Source organism: Ruditapes philippinarum, unplaced genomic scaffold (genome assembly GCF_026571515.1).
Source record: "Ruditapes philippinarum isolate M1 unplaced genomic scaffold, ASM2657151v2 ctg3561_1_1_1_1, whole genome shotgun sequence".
NCBI lineage: Eukaryota > Metazoa > Mollusca > Bivalvia > Venerida > Veneridae > Ruditapes > Ruditapes philippinarum.
This window is the reverse complement of record NW_026866922.1, coordinates 2,771-17,100: the sequence shown is the minus strand read 5'-3', so window position 1 is coordinate 17,100 and position 14,330 is coordinate 2,771. Positions and strand designations below refer to the sequence as shown.

Below are 14,330 nucleotides of genomic sequence, written 5' to 3'. Positions count from 1 at the left end.
TTAGTTATCAATTAATAAAACATTGGTAAATTATTATGTGTAAATTAAAAGTTGTTAAAGTTTTCTCCCTTGAATTACTGGGCTACAACTTAATTACTGATCAGAATTAATGTAGGCATATGTTGACAACAAAATGTTATTATACATTACAACAAGGTAGTTGGAAGTAACAGACAGCTGATGGTAGATTAGGGCTGTTTAGTCAAAAAAAGGGAAATAATTCTGTCAAAATCCATGTTAGAGATAATGGGCCTTTGCTGAAATTAGTGTGTGACCTTCTCAATTATGAAGTAAGTACTTGGATTTTCACAAGAAAACAGAACTGGTTAGTCTATGTAAGGGAGTCGTGATTATATAAATACGCTCGGACCTTAAATTAAAGTGAACTTACATTTGAAAACTCATCATCAAAACTCAGAAAGGTCATTTTACAGTGATCTTACATTCGAAAAAAAAATTAAACTCATCATTCAAAACTTGTTTTTGGAAAGATTCTTGGGCAGATTGTACAAAAATAAGAACTTTTACCCAAAGTTTTTAGGGAATTTTTAATGTACAAAGGAAGAGAATATTTCCTGCCCCAACAAGAATGCTAAAATGTCAAAGCTACCAAAGTCGATGACTTTTTTAAAAGGTTACTGGACATACTTCATATCCTTTGTTTCAAATAACCATGCATTATATATAAAAGAATGCTCTGAAAATACATGTAACCTATCCTTAAATTCATTTCCGTCACCCAATTACGCAAAAATTTTACAAGCCAACAACCTATTGTTTAAATCCTGTTAACAAACAACGGAAAAACACTGTGTCATTTACACACAGTGGTATTTCCATTTCCTGTTTATTGATATAATCGTGACAATTCTATAATTCCTGAAAAACTATGAACACATATCATGTAAACAACAACCGGAATTGGTGAAAAACATAACACATTGTACCTTTACAAGTTGTTGTTTGCCACAGAAATGTTCTGTAAAAATTTTCATTACTAAACAGTAATAATGTTAATCAAACATGCCTGTTGAAATTTTACAAAGATCTGCTTGATTTTTAATTAGAGAATTTTAGCTTGAAAATCAAACATCAACATTTATATCATCTGAAGATATAAGTTAGAACTAATTAAGATTGTTTAATTTTTTTCTAAATCTATACATTTATTACAATGTTAATAAAACACTGTCAGTACAATTTCACATTTATTTTTCAAATCTCAAGCTAATTAAGTAAACTTTTCATTTTCAAAATAATATTATAGTTGAATAACACTTTCCCACAGACAGAAAAAACAACAGTCAAAAGTAATACAGAATTATGAAGAAATCCTGAAGAAAAATCAAATACTTTTCACACCTTAACCCATTACTTCATATAGACGTCTTTCTACACCTTTTCACCCCGAGTTTTCGATGCCTCAAATAGTGAAAAAAAATGGCCTTTTTAGACCCCAAACACTTGTTTATGTTTGAGAAATGGTGTTTTAAACAAGAGGGCCATGATGGCCCTGAAGTCGCTCACCTGCATATAGGCCCCCGGAGCGGGGCCAGTTTAAACCCCAGGGCTTTTATTTGAACAAACTTGGTAGACACCCATTAGAAGATATTTCATGCTTAACATCTAAGGTCTAGCTGGTCAAGTTTTTTTCTTTACACATATAGTTAAAAACAGTTTTGACCCAAGGGCTTTTATTTGAACAATCTTTGTAGACACTTACTAGAAAACGTTTCATGCTTAATATCTAAACTCTAGCTATTCTGGTTTTTTCAAAGAAGACTTTTAAGTTTTTACTATATGCATATAGGGAAAATCAATGACCCCCTGGGGCGGGGCCAATTTTGACCCCAGGGATTTTATTTGAACAATCTTGGTAGACACTCACTAGAAGATGTTTCATGCTAAATATCTAAGCTCTAGCTCTTTGGGTTTTTTAGAAGATTTTTAAGTTTTTACTATATGCATATAGGGAAAACCAATGACCCCCTGGGGCGGGGCCAATTTTGACCCCAGGGCTTTTATTTGAAAAATCTTGGTAGACACTCACTAGAAGATGTTTCATGCTAAATATCTAAGCTCTAGCTCTTTGGGTTTTTTAGAAGATTTTTAAGTTTTTACAATATGCATATAGGGAAAATCAATGACCCCCTGGGGCGGGGCCAATTTTGACCCCAGGGATTTTATTTGAACAAACTTGGTAGTCGACCATTAGAAGATGTTTCATGCTAAATATCTTAGCTTTAGCTCTTTGGGTTCTTTAAAAGAATTTTTTTTAAGTTTTTACTATATGCATATAGGGACAATCAATGACCCCCTGGGGCGGGGCCAATTTTGACCCAAGGGCTTTTATTTGAACAAACTTGGTAGATACCGATTAGAAGATATTTCATGCTAAATATCTTAGCTCTAGCTCTTTGGGTTCTTTAAAAGAAAGTTTTTACTATATGCATATAGGGAAAATCAATGACCCCCAGGGGCGGGGCCAATTTTGACCCCAGGGCTTTTATTTGAACAAACTTGGTAGACATCCATTAGAACATGTTTCATGCCAAATATCTAAGCTCTAGCTCTTTGGGTTTTTTTAGAAGAAGATTTTTTAAGTTTTTACTATATGCATATAGGGAAAATCAATGACCCCCTGGGGCGGGGCCAATTTTGACCCCAGGGCTTTTATTTGAACAATCTTGGTAGACACTCATTAGAAGATGTTTCATGCTTAACATCTTAGCTCTAGCTCTTTGGGTTCTTTAAAAGAAGATTTGTTTAAGTTTTTACTATATGCATATAGGGAAAATCAATGACCCCCTGGGGCGGGGATAATTTTGACCCCAGGGATTTTATTTGAACAATCTTGGTAGACACTCACTAGAAGATGTTTCATGCCAAATATCTAAGCTCTAGCTCTTTGGGTTTTCTAGAAGAAGATGTTTAAAGTTTTTTCTTTTGGTTGCCATGGCAACCAGAGTTCTGCATGGAATGGAATTCTTTGAACAACTTTGTTAAGGCTTCACACAAGGAACATCCCTGTCAGAAGTTTCATTATGATCTGCCTTATGGTTTCAGAGGAGATGTCGTTTGAAAAGTGTGAACGGACAACGTACGACGGACGACGTACGACAGACGAAGAGTGATCCTAATAGCTCACCCTGAGCATATGCTCAGGTGAGCTAAAAAAAGTGATCACTTTTTCGTCCACATCTCCCTTCTGCTTGGGGGTTTGAAGGGGGTCGGCAGACCAAATCATCTCCAAGAAAATTTTGGACTTGCGAGAGGCTAAAAATGACCTCAGGTTGATTTTAACCCTTTCCCTCATATATACACCAAACAACGCACTTTTGACCCCTCCCCTCCTCTTTTAGGCCTCAAATAGTGAACAAATGCCCTATATAGGCCCCAAAGACTGCTTTTCGTTTGAGAAATGTTGTTAAAAAAGGTGACCACTTTTTCGGCGCGGCCACCTATCCAAAAGATACATCAGGGGGTTGCCAGAAGGGGAATGTGCTCCCTTCTGTTTGGGGGTTTTGAAGGGGGCGGCAGTCCCCCTCATCGCCAAGAAAATTTTGGACTTGTGAAAGGCTAAAAATGTCCCCAGATCGATGATAAGGTAACGTGTAACCAACACTTAAAAGCATTTGACTCTATCTCAATCCATTGATAAGTTGCAGCACTTTAAAATCAATTTTAATGGAAAAGTCAAAGCAAAATAATGATTCTTGGCAATTTTGAGATGTCCGCTCCTTGCCATGGTAATAGGAAATTTAAGATTAAGTATGCCTTTACAAAGGCTATGGTCAAGTCAACATTTGTGCCACTTTTGAACAGTATTGAAGCCTTAGCAATTTGAACATGTAACAGGAGGCTTTTCAATGAAAACAGCCATTTTTCACAAAATGCTCTAGTAAGGCCACAAGGTCAGAAGTTTACTGTTCTCTGGGATAATGACTTGTGTTTTTTCCCCCCATTAATTTACCAATGTTTGTCATACATTAGCTGAATTAACATGTATCATTTAACAAAAATAATTGAAAGTATACTGAACTTATTCATTTTCACATAAAAAGTAGGTAAACAGGAAAATAATGGGAAAAACAGGACAAAGGTAAGAAATCTCAATTATGACAAAAACAGGAAAATAACACTTGACGGAAGTTAGCTTCCCTCATCAGTATTATAAAGCTTACATGTTTCAAATAATTGTTAATCTTCGATTAAATTATTATCAATTGCTAAAACTTAAATTTATTCTGAACTTAAGGTAGACCATGGGTAATGCATTACCTCCACTTTGAAGAGTATTCAAATAGGCTAAAATCACTTGCAAACTACATTGAAATTGAGGGGCGTGGGTTCAAACCCCAGAAGGGGCAACTTTTTTTTCTTTCTTTTTTTTTCTTTCTTTTTTTTTCTTTTTAACATTATTTATGTATCTCTCTGATCCCTTATGGAAGAAAAAAGGGTTTGATTTAAATTATATAATTATTGTAGGTATTTATTTGCTAAATAATGCCAAAATTTATAGCAAATATGACACCAGATATTTTCAAAATTTAATAAAATAAAAACCACACGGTAAAAGTATTTTATATTTCGCATGATCAACCAATATACCTTTAAGAAAATTTAGGCAAACTTTGAAAACAGCCCCTCATTATGGAAAATTTTAGGAATATTTTAAATAAGGCATTTTAGATATGGAAATGGTAAAATTAGTGTTAAAGTTGGTGGGGTAGGGTAACATTTTTATACATATTCAAAACATTTTGTTTAGAAACAAACATTTTGCTTGTGTAATTTGTTATTTGAATGTTATTATTGTTTCTTAACAATGGGCAATAGAAAAACATTTTTTATAATGATGATATTACAGATTATTTAGAGTTTCCTCATTTCTGAAAATAAGCCCTTCTAATGGCAAAGTCTTAGTTCAGAAATATATCCATAACTCATAAACCACACGGTAAATTTTATTTAAATTTTGCATACAGGTGAACTTGAAGACATATAACCGTCCTATGTTGTCAATTTTAAAGTTCCTTATGGTTCCCATTACCCATGGTCTACCTTAATTTAGTCTACACTGTGCATTACAGATAATTACATACTAATCAGACTGGTACACTGTGCAATACAGATTGTCTCACTGTTATCAGGCTGGCACAATATGCATTACAGATTGTCACACACTGATCAGGCTGGCACAATATGCATTACAAATTGTCACACTCTGATCAGACTGCTACACTTTGCTTAACAGATCATCACACTCTTATACGACTGGTACACTTTGCATTAAAAATTGTCACACACTAACTGGTACAATATGCATTACAGATAGTCCCACTCTTATCAGGCTGGTACAATAAGTATTACAGATTGCCATACACTAATCAGACTGGTACAGTGTGCATTACAGATTGTCCCACACTTTTCAGACTGGTACACTGTGCATTACAGATTGTCACACACTTTTCAGACTGGTACAATGTGCATTACAGATTGTCACACTAATGAGACTGGTACACTGTGCATTACAGATTGTCACACACTTTTCAGACTGGTACAGTGTGCATTAAAGATTGTCACACACTTTTCAGACTGGTACACTGTGCATTACAGATTGTCACACACTTTTCAGACTGGTACAATGTGCATTACAGATTATCACACTAATGAGACTGGTACACTGTGCATTACAGATTGTCACACACTTTTCAGACTGGTACAATGTGCATTACAGATTGTCACACTAATGAGACTGGTACACTGTGCATTACAGATTGTCACACTAATCAGACTGGTACACTGTACATTACAGATTGTCACACTAGCCGGACTGGTACACTGTGCATTACAGATTGTCACACTAATCAGACTGGTACACTGTATTACAGATTGTCACACTAATCAGACTGGTACACTGTGCATTACAGATTGTCACACTAATCAGACTGGTACACCGTGCATTACAGATTGGCACACTAGTTGGACTGGTACACTGTGCATTACAGATTGTCACACTAATCAGACTGGTACACTGTATTACAGATTGTCACACTAGTCAGACTGGTACAGTATGAATAACATATTATTACGTATTATTACATTCTTACCAGACTGGTACACTGTGTATTACATAGTGACACACCTGTATCATACTGGTGCAATGTACATTACAGATTATCACACTCTAAATCAGACTTATTCATTAAACAGATCACATTTTAATAAATAACAGACTTTCACAATTTAATTTATCAGATTTGGACACAGTAAATTATTGTCTTGTAAGATTCTAATCAGACATGCACGCCATAATTTACAACTGGTACATTGTACCATTGACTGGGACTATCAATTATATACTACAAAGCTTTAATTAATAAGATTTATACATTGTAGCAATACTCTTAATTAATCAGACTGGTACACCTAAAATCAAATATTGTCATGTCACATTCAGACTGGTCCGCTGTCCACAATCACACTAGACTGGTACACCTAAAATCAAATATTGTCATATGTCACCTTCAGACTGGTTCACTGTCCACAATCACACTAGACTGGTACACCTAAAATCAAATATTGTCACATTTCACATTCAGACTGGTCTACTGTCCACACAATTACACTGTAATTAGACAGGCACACTATAAATGATCTTCTGTTCATACATGTGACACAATATTATTGAGTGTCATCATACTATAACATTGAGAGAGGAATCATCACTTGAATGGTTATACACTGTATCTAGTGTTGACTGAAAATAGAAAAAAAATAACACTATATATTTATAATACTAAATACTGGGGTGCGTTTCACTAACGTACTTACATTATCGTAACTCCAGTTTGAACGTAACTTTTTGCGTAATCAGAACATACGTATTTATTTGCGTTTCACTAAACTTTCTGAGCTACGTATTGGCGTAGGTTTAAACGTTAAGTTACGCTCACATATTGCTGGCGCAAATTGCACGTTCTGATTAGTGAAATGCAACTAACGTAAATTTACATTTTGCTTATGTCCAAATTTACGTAAAAAGATACGCTAAACTTACGGAATATTAGTGAAACGCTCGCCTGATCACATATGATTTTTAAAAAAAAAACATAATCTTTATAATGGGGTATCTGTTGACATCATTTTCAATGTGACAACTTCTAAAATAATACAAAAATAGCCTCTTAGAATATTATTTCTAGTATGAGCAAACAGTAAAAGGTTTAAACTGTTTTCGAGAAACTGTAGAGGCAGATGTAATAAGTCTAGAACATGTCTCTTTAAAATTTTAAGCATTCTTGAATTCTAGAAATTTGTTGTTTTATTTTCTTAAAAAATGGTTTGTTTAAATAATTTTCCAGGCATTAGAATAAGCAAATTATGAACGATGTAATGATTATACAAACTATACCAAGGTAATCAATGTTTGGATGGAAGTATTTATTTGCTTTAATAAAGTGCGATTATGTGCCATTTGTTATAATGGTGAAGTCAGGGATTTTATATTAAGGTTGTTTATTGTCTGTTCCCTAGCTAAATGATGAAAACAAGACAAAGTAGCTTTGGTCATGTCACAAGACGTGTTGTTGCTAGTGTAGTAACAACAAGCAAAAGTTTTTTTGTTTTTCTTTGGTTTTTATCATGTCATGTTTTTACTAGTTGTCACTAGTGTAATGACCACCACAAGGTAAATACACTTATAATTTTGTCTTTTCATTTGGGTGCTTTGATGCTAGTAAAAGATGAGAAAAAACAACAACAAAAAAACGGTTATTGATTTCATCTTAAATGAGCATTATTTCAGGCAACTTAAAGGCATCGAATTAGAACCAGCCACCTTCGTAAGCTTGTTTGATAGCTTTCTCACACGTCGCCAATCCTGACTGGATTTCAACTAACAGTGGTGAAGGAGACTCCTGCTATCAAGGAACGTAAGCTGTAAAGTTGATACGTACGACATTACATACAAGTAAAATAAAACCTTCATTTTTTATGAGGTTATAAATAATTTACTAAACATAGGCATTTTATGTTTTCAGCTCAGAAAAGCAAAGCATTTTACAGAGAAAACGACTTACTCACTTACACACATGTATTTACAGCTTGTAATGCAGTATAGGTGCGTGAGTGGAGGAAGGGGTGCGTATATAAAATGAAGCCTTCAAAAGTGCAATTTTAAAATGCATTTTTTTTATAATTATATATTTTCATATTTTTTTTATTAAATTTAGCATCCAGGCAGAATATATGTACACTTAAGATAATTGAAGTTGTTAGACTCCCGTACATTTAACATCTAGGAAATAATTTTTTTTGTTCAGTATAGTTACACAATTACAGTGAAATTTTCTCTATACATGTAAATAACAACAAAAAAAACAACCTGGTGACTACATGCTCGCCCCAATTTTTTCGGGGAGCATAAAAATGTTTAAATCCTCAATTTAAAGTTAACAAGGGTGCCATAGTCACAAAATACGCCCGTTTACGAAAGCTTTAGATGGAGATGGGGGCATTATGGATAAGTGTTATCTAGCAAGCAAGTTTTTATTCTTGGCACTGTGTTGTTAAATGAACCTTAAAACAAATCAGTAGAAAGATATGCACAGGATGTGTGACCTTGACCTTGGTCGCAGGGACCTGAATTTTATGCATGGCACTCAGCCTCACAATGATGAACATTTGTGCCAAATTATATTGAAATTCCTCTATGCATGTAGAAGTTTTGCTCCAGACAAGCGTTTTTCTATGAGCTCTTACTGTGACCTTCACCTTTGACCCAGAGACTTGGTTCATGTGCAGGGCACTACGTCTCATGGTGGTGAACAATTCTATAAAGTAACATTAAAATTCCTCCATGCATGTAGAAAATATGCTCCGGACAACATCTGGATATTTAATCATCTCCAGTGGCCTTGACCTTGCAAATATTAACCTAAATTAAATGTGTCACACCTGTAGTCATGATAGTTACCATTTGTGCTACAATCCATCAATAAATGATGACTAAATGGTCCCTATACACATCTTCAAATTTTTATCTGAACTTTGACCTCTATGTGTAACCTTGACTTTGGTCGCAGGGATCTGAATTTTGCGTGCAACACTCAGCCTCACAATGGTGAACATTTGTGCCAAGTTATATTGAAATCCCCCTATGAATGTAGAAGTTTTGCTCCGGACAAGCGTTTTTCAATGAGCTCTAAGTGTGACCTTGACCTTTGACCTGGAGACCTGGATCATGCATGGAGCAATACATATCATGGTGGTGAACATTTCCATAAAGTATTATAAAAATTCTTCCATACATGTAGGAGATATGCTCCAGACAAAATCTGGATATTTCACCATCTTTAGTGACCTTGACCTTGCATATATTGACTAAAAGTACATGTGTCACAGCCGTAGTCATGATAATGACCATTTGTGTTACAATCCCTCAATAAATGATGATTAAATCGTCCCTATACACATCTTCATATTTTTATCTAAACTTTGACCTCTATGTGTGACCTTGACATTGGCTGCAGGGACCTGAATTTTGTGCGCGACACTCAGCCTCACAATGGTGAACATTTGTGCCAAGTTATATTGAAATCCCTCTATGCATGTGGAAGTTTTGCTCGGGACAAGCGTTTTTCAATGAGCTCTAAGTGTGACCTTGACCTTTGACCTAGCGACCTAGTTCATGTGCATGACATGGCTTCTCATAATGGTGAACATTTCTATGAAATTTCATTAAAATCCCTCCATGCGTGCAGGAGATATGCTCCGGACAAAATTGGACGCCGCCCGCCCGCCCATACGCCCGCCCGTTCCCATAATACGTCCCGTTATACGGGCGTATAAAAAGGGGCATAACTTCACAAATGTAGCTTTCAGACTTATGGCCCTAATGTCTTACAAGCAATTCAAAGTTTCATGTTGATACCTCTTAAAATGAATGAATAATGGGCTACAATGAAGTTTTTGCATGACAACAATAATGACAACAATGACACTGTCATTATAATAGCTCAAACTCTCTTAAACAAGAGGGCCATGATGGCCCTAGGTCGCTCACCTGTATATAGCCCGCCCCCCCCCCCCCCCCCCCCCGGGACCAATTTTTACCCAAGGGCTTTTATTTGTTTATTTGAACAAACTTGGTAGATACCCATAAGAAGATGTTTCATGCTAAACATCTAAGTTCTAGCTCATTGGGTTTTTTAAAAGAAGATTTTTTAAGTTTTTACTATACACATATAGTTAAAAACAATGACACCCCTGGGGCAGGGCCAGTTTTGACCCCCGGGCTTTTATTTGAACAAACTTTGTAGATATTTACTTAAAGATGTTTTATGCTTAATATCTAAACTCTAGCTATTTGGGTTTTTTCAAAGAAGATTTTTAAGTTTTTGCTATACACATATAAGGAAAATCAATGACCCCCGGGCGGGCCAGTTTTGACCCCAGGGCTTTTATTTGAACATACTTGGTAGACACCCATTAGAACATGTTTCATGCTAAATATCTTAGCTCTAGCTCTTTGGGTTCTTTGAAAGAAGATTTTTTAAGTTTTTACTATATGCATATAGGGAAAATCAATGACCCCCTGGGGCGGGGCCAATTTTGACCCAAGGGCTTTTATTTCAACAAACTTGATAGACATTCACTAGATGTTTCATGGCAAATATCTAAGCTCTAGCTCTTAAGGTTCTTTAAAAGAAGATTTTTTAAGTTTTTACTATATGCATATAGGGAAAATCAATGACCCCCTGGGGCGGGGCCAATTTTGACCCCAGGGTTTTTATTCGAACAAACTTGGTAGACATTCACTAGAAGATGTTTCATGCCAAATATCTAAGCTCTAGCTCTTACAGTTCTTTAAAAGAAGATTTTTTAAGTTTTTACTATTTGCATATAGGGAAAATCAATGACCCCCCGGGGCAGGGCAAATTTTGACCCCAGGGCTTTTATTTGAACAAACTTGGTAGACACTCACTAGAAGATGTTTCATGCCAAATATCTTAGCTCTAGCTCTTTGGGTTCTTTAAAAGAAGATTTTTTAAGTTTTTACTATTTGCATATAGGGAAAATCAATGACCCCCGGGGCGGGGCCAATTTTGACCCCAGGGCTTTTATTTGAACAAACTTGGTAGACACTCACTAGAAGATGTTTCATGCCAAATATCTTAGCTCTAGCTCTTTGGGTTCTTTAAAAGAAGATTTTTTAAGTTTTTACTGTATGCATATAGGGAAAATCAATGACCCCCTGGGGCGGGGCCAATTTTGACCCCAGGGTTTTTATTTGAACAAACTTGGTAGACATTCACTAGAAGATGTTTCATGCCAAATATCTAAGCTCTAGCTCTTACAGTTCTTTAAAAGAAGATTTTTTAAGTTTTTACTATTTGCATATAGGGATAATCAATGACCCCCCGGGGCGGGGCCAATTTTGACCCCAGGGCTTTTATTTGAACAAACTTGGTAGACACTCACTAGAAGATGTTTCATGCCAAATATCTTAGCTCTAGCTCTTTGGGTTCTTTAAAAGAAGATTTTTTAAGTTTTTACTATATGCATATAGGGAAAATCTATGACCCCCTGGGGCGGGGCCAATTTTGACCCCAGGGCTTTTATTTGAACAAACTTGGTAGACACTCATTAGAAGATGTTTCATGCCAAATATCTAAGCTCTAGCTCTTAGGGTTGTTTAAAAGAAGATATTTAAAGATTTTTCTTTCGGTTGCCATGGCAACCAGAGTTCTGTATGGAATTAAATTCTTTGAACAATTTTTAAAGGTGACCACCAAAAGAACATTCCTGTGAAGTTTGGATGAAATTGGCTCAGTGGTTTATGAGGAGATGTCATTTAAAGCAAAAGTTTACGGACGGACGGACGACGGACGGACTTACTTAGCAGACGTGTTTGTGGGGTTATTCCTTTGATCTCTTAACCCCACAAGAGCAAATTTTTTTAACCCCATAAGAGCATTTTTAACCACATAATACATGTCTCTACGGAATGAACCCCATACAGAGTGCCTGTACATAAACCTAAACCTCATAATGTAGCTCTCGTCTGCTCGGACGGACGGACGGACGGACGATGGACGAAAAGCGATCACAAAAGCTCACCCTGTCACTTTGTGACAGGTGAGCTAAAAAGACCAGCTAAAAATGATAAATGGTTTTGCCCATATTAAAAGACAGACAAGCCCATTTCAGATATTTAGGAAAGGTAGGGGTCAATGTAATACTATACTTTTTACCTTTTCAGTGATATTTCATGCCTCATGCCTTAAGTTTCTTTTTATCTAATTTATCACACTGACCAAAACAAACATTTCCATCAAGTCAAACAACTTCATTTATACCCTTAGCCTCCTCATGTGACTTAATATACCCATGTGACCTGTGCAAATCAAGGTCAGAGTTGGCATGGATACATCTGTGCCGACTTGTCATAGTCTGCACTGTTACCTAGTCAGTCAGTGCTTATTTTGAAAATTTACCTATAAATTATTAATGATTTTGTCAAGATTGAAAGATAGAGTCCATTTAGTCACCTTAGTATTTGAAATTATTTGTTGTCCAATAGGATTGCAGTATTTCTAATGAATCGTAACACATTTACTTTAATAAATCGCCAAACTGTTTATCAGTGAAGTAAATCGACTGTTTATAAAAATAATTTAAAACACTAAGGCCGTTAAACTTTATTAGTACGTATTTTCAAAATTAAATTGGTTGCGCTGCTATGCCACACCTGACCAATTTAATTTTGTAAATACTTACTAATGAATTGTAACCTACACTTAGTGCAGTACCGTGTTACGTCCTCTAAATTTTACTACGGAGGTTATAGTACTTGGGCGACGATTTAAGATATTTAGTATGGGAAAAGGGTTAACAAACAGAGAATAAGGAAAAGGAGGAGCAAAGCAGCCAATTAATTGTTAAATGTATAAATATAAACATATTGTATTACATTATCTGCCTGAATAAATATAACAAAATTTGAGCCGCGTCATGACTAAACCAACATAGTGCATTTATGACCAGCATGGATCCAGACCAGCCTGCACATCTGCGCAGTCTGATCAGGATCCATGCTGTTCGCTATCTGAGTTTCTCTACTTGTAATAGGGTTGGTAAGCAAACAGCATGGATGCGCAGGCTGGTCTGGATCCATGCTGGTCGCAAACTCACTATGTTGGTTTTGTCATGACGCGGCTCATATCAAATTGCACAAAGAACTCTTACAGGACAGTTTTAAACAATTCTTGCTCTCCGATTGTTTTGCATAAAAATTAAACTTTGATATTCTGTTCCTGCTTGTAAGGTGAAAGTACCTCCTACAATAAAAACCAAAACAGAAAAAACTTTAAAAAAGATTCATTTTCAACATTATATCAGGGTCTTTCAACTAGAAAAAACATGATTATGTACATTATTAAACTGGTATATATAAAATAGCATATGAACAATTTCAAAGCGTGAAGTTTAGAGCAAAATGCCATAAGAATTAATTTAACATATAATCCTTTATTTTAACAGAAAAAAAATAATATTTTTTCAAAATTTCTTTTAGCTGACATAAAAATCAAGCATTTTTCTTAGGCGAACATGCAAATTGGAAAAATCTGTACATGTTTACAAAGCAAATAAAACTAGACCTATCACTGAAGGTGATTAATACCCCCACCAGCAACTTTTTGAAAAAAAGTAGCCTGAAGAAAAATTGCAACACAAACTATCAACTGTGTACAAAGAAATATTTCAATTAATTGTAATCCCAACTGGGGTCTCCAAATAAGCTTGCTTTTCACAAAGTTTGATTACAATATCTCATTCCTAACTCTAGTTATTGTCCGGAAACCATTTTTCTATTTTTAGGAATGGTGACCTTGACCTGGACCCCAGGGGGTACCAATGCAATACCAACACCCAGGTCTTCATATAAGCTTGCTATACACCAAGTTTGATAACAATATCTCATTCCTAACTCTAGTTATTGTCCGGAAACCATTTTTCTATTTTTAGTAATAGTGACCTTGACCTTGACCCCAGGGGGTCCAAAAACAATACAAACCCAGGTCTTCATATAAGCTTGCTATACACCAAGTTTGATTACAATATCTCATTCCTAACTCTAGTTATTGTCCGGAAACCATTTTTCTATTTTTAGTAACGGTGACCTTGACCTTTACCCCAGTGGGTCCAAATGCAATACCAACCCAGGTCTTCATATAAGCTTGCTATACACCAAGTTTGATAACAATATCTCATTCCTAACTCCTGTTATTGTCTGGAAACCATTTTTCTATTTTTAGTAACGG

The 14,330-nt window shown here is 35.5% G+C and overlaps 1 long non-coding RNA gene across 1 annotated transcript; it reads right to left on the bottom strand.

The window, feature by feature from the left end:
* Positions 1–3,509: 3,509 nt before the first annotated feature.
* Positions 3,510–13,625, bottom strand: LOC132734214 (uncharacterized). The gene is made up of 3 exons (XR_009626281.1): positions 13,255–13,625; positions 5,065–6,763; positions 3,510–4,252 (listed from the first exon to the last, which is right to left on the bottom strand). It is a non-coding gene; the product is annotated as an uncharacterized LOC132734214 (long non-coding RNA).
* Between the last annotated feature and the right edge of the window lie 705 nt (positions 13,626–14,330).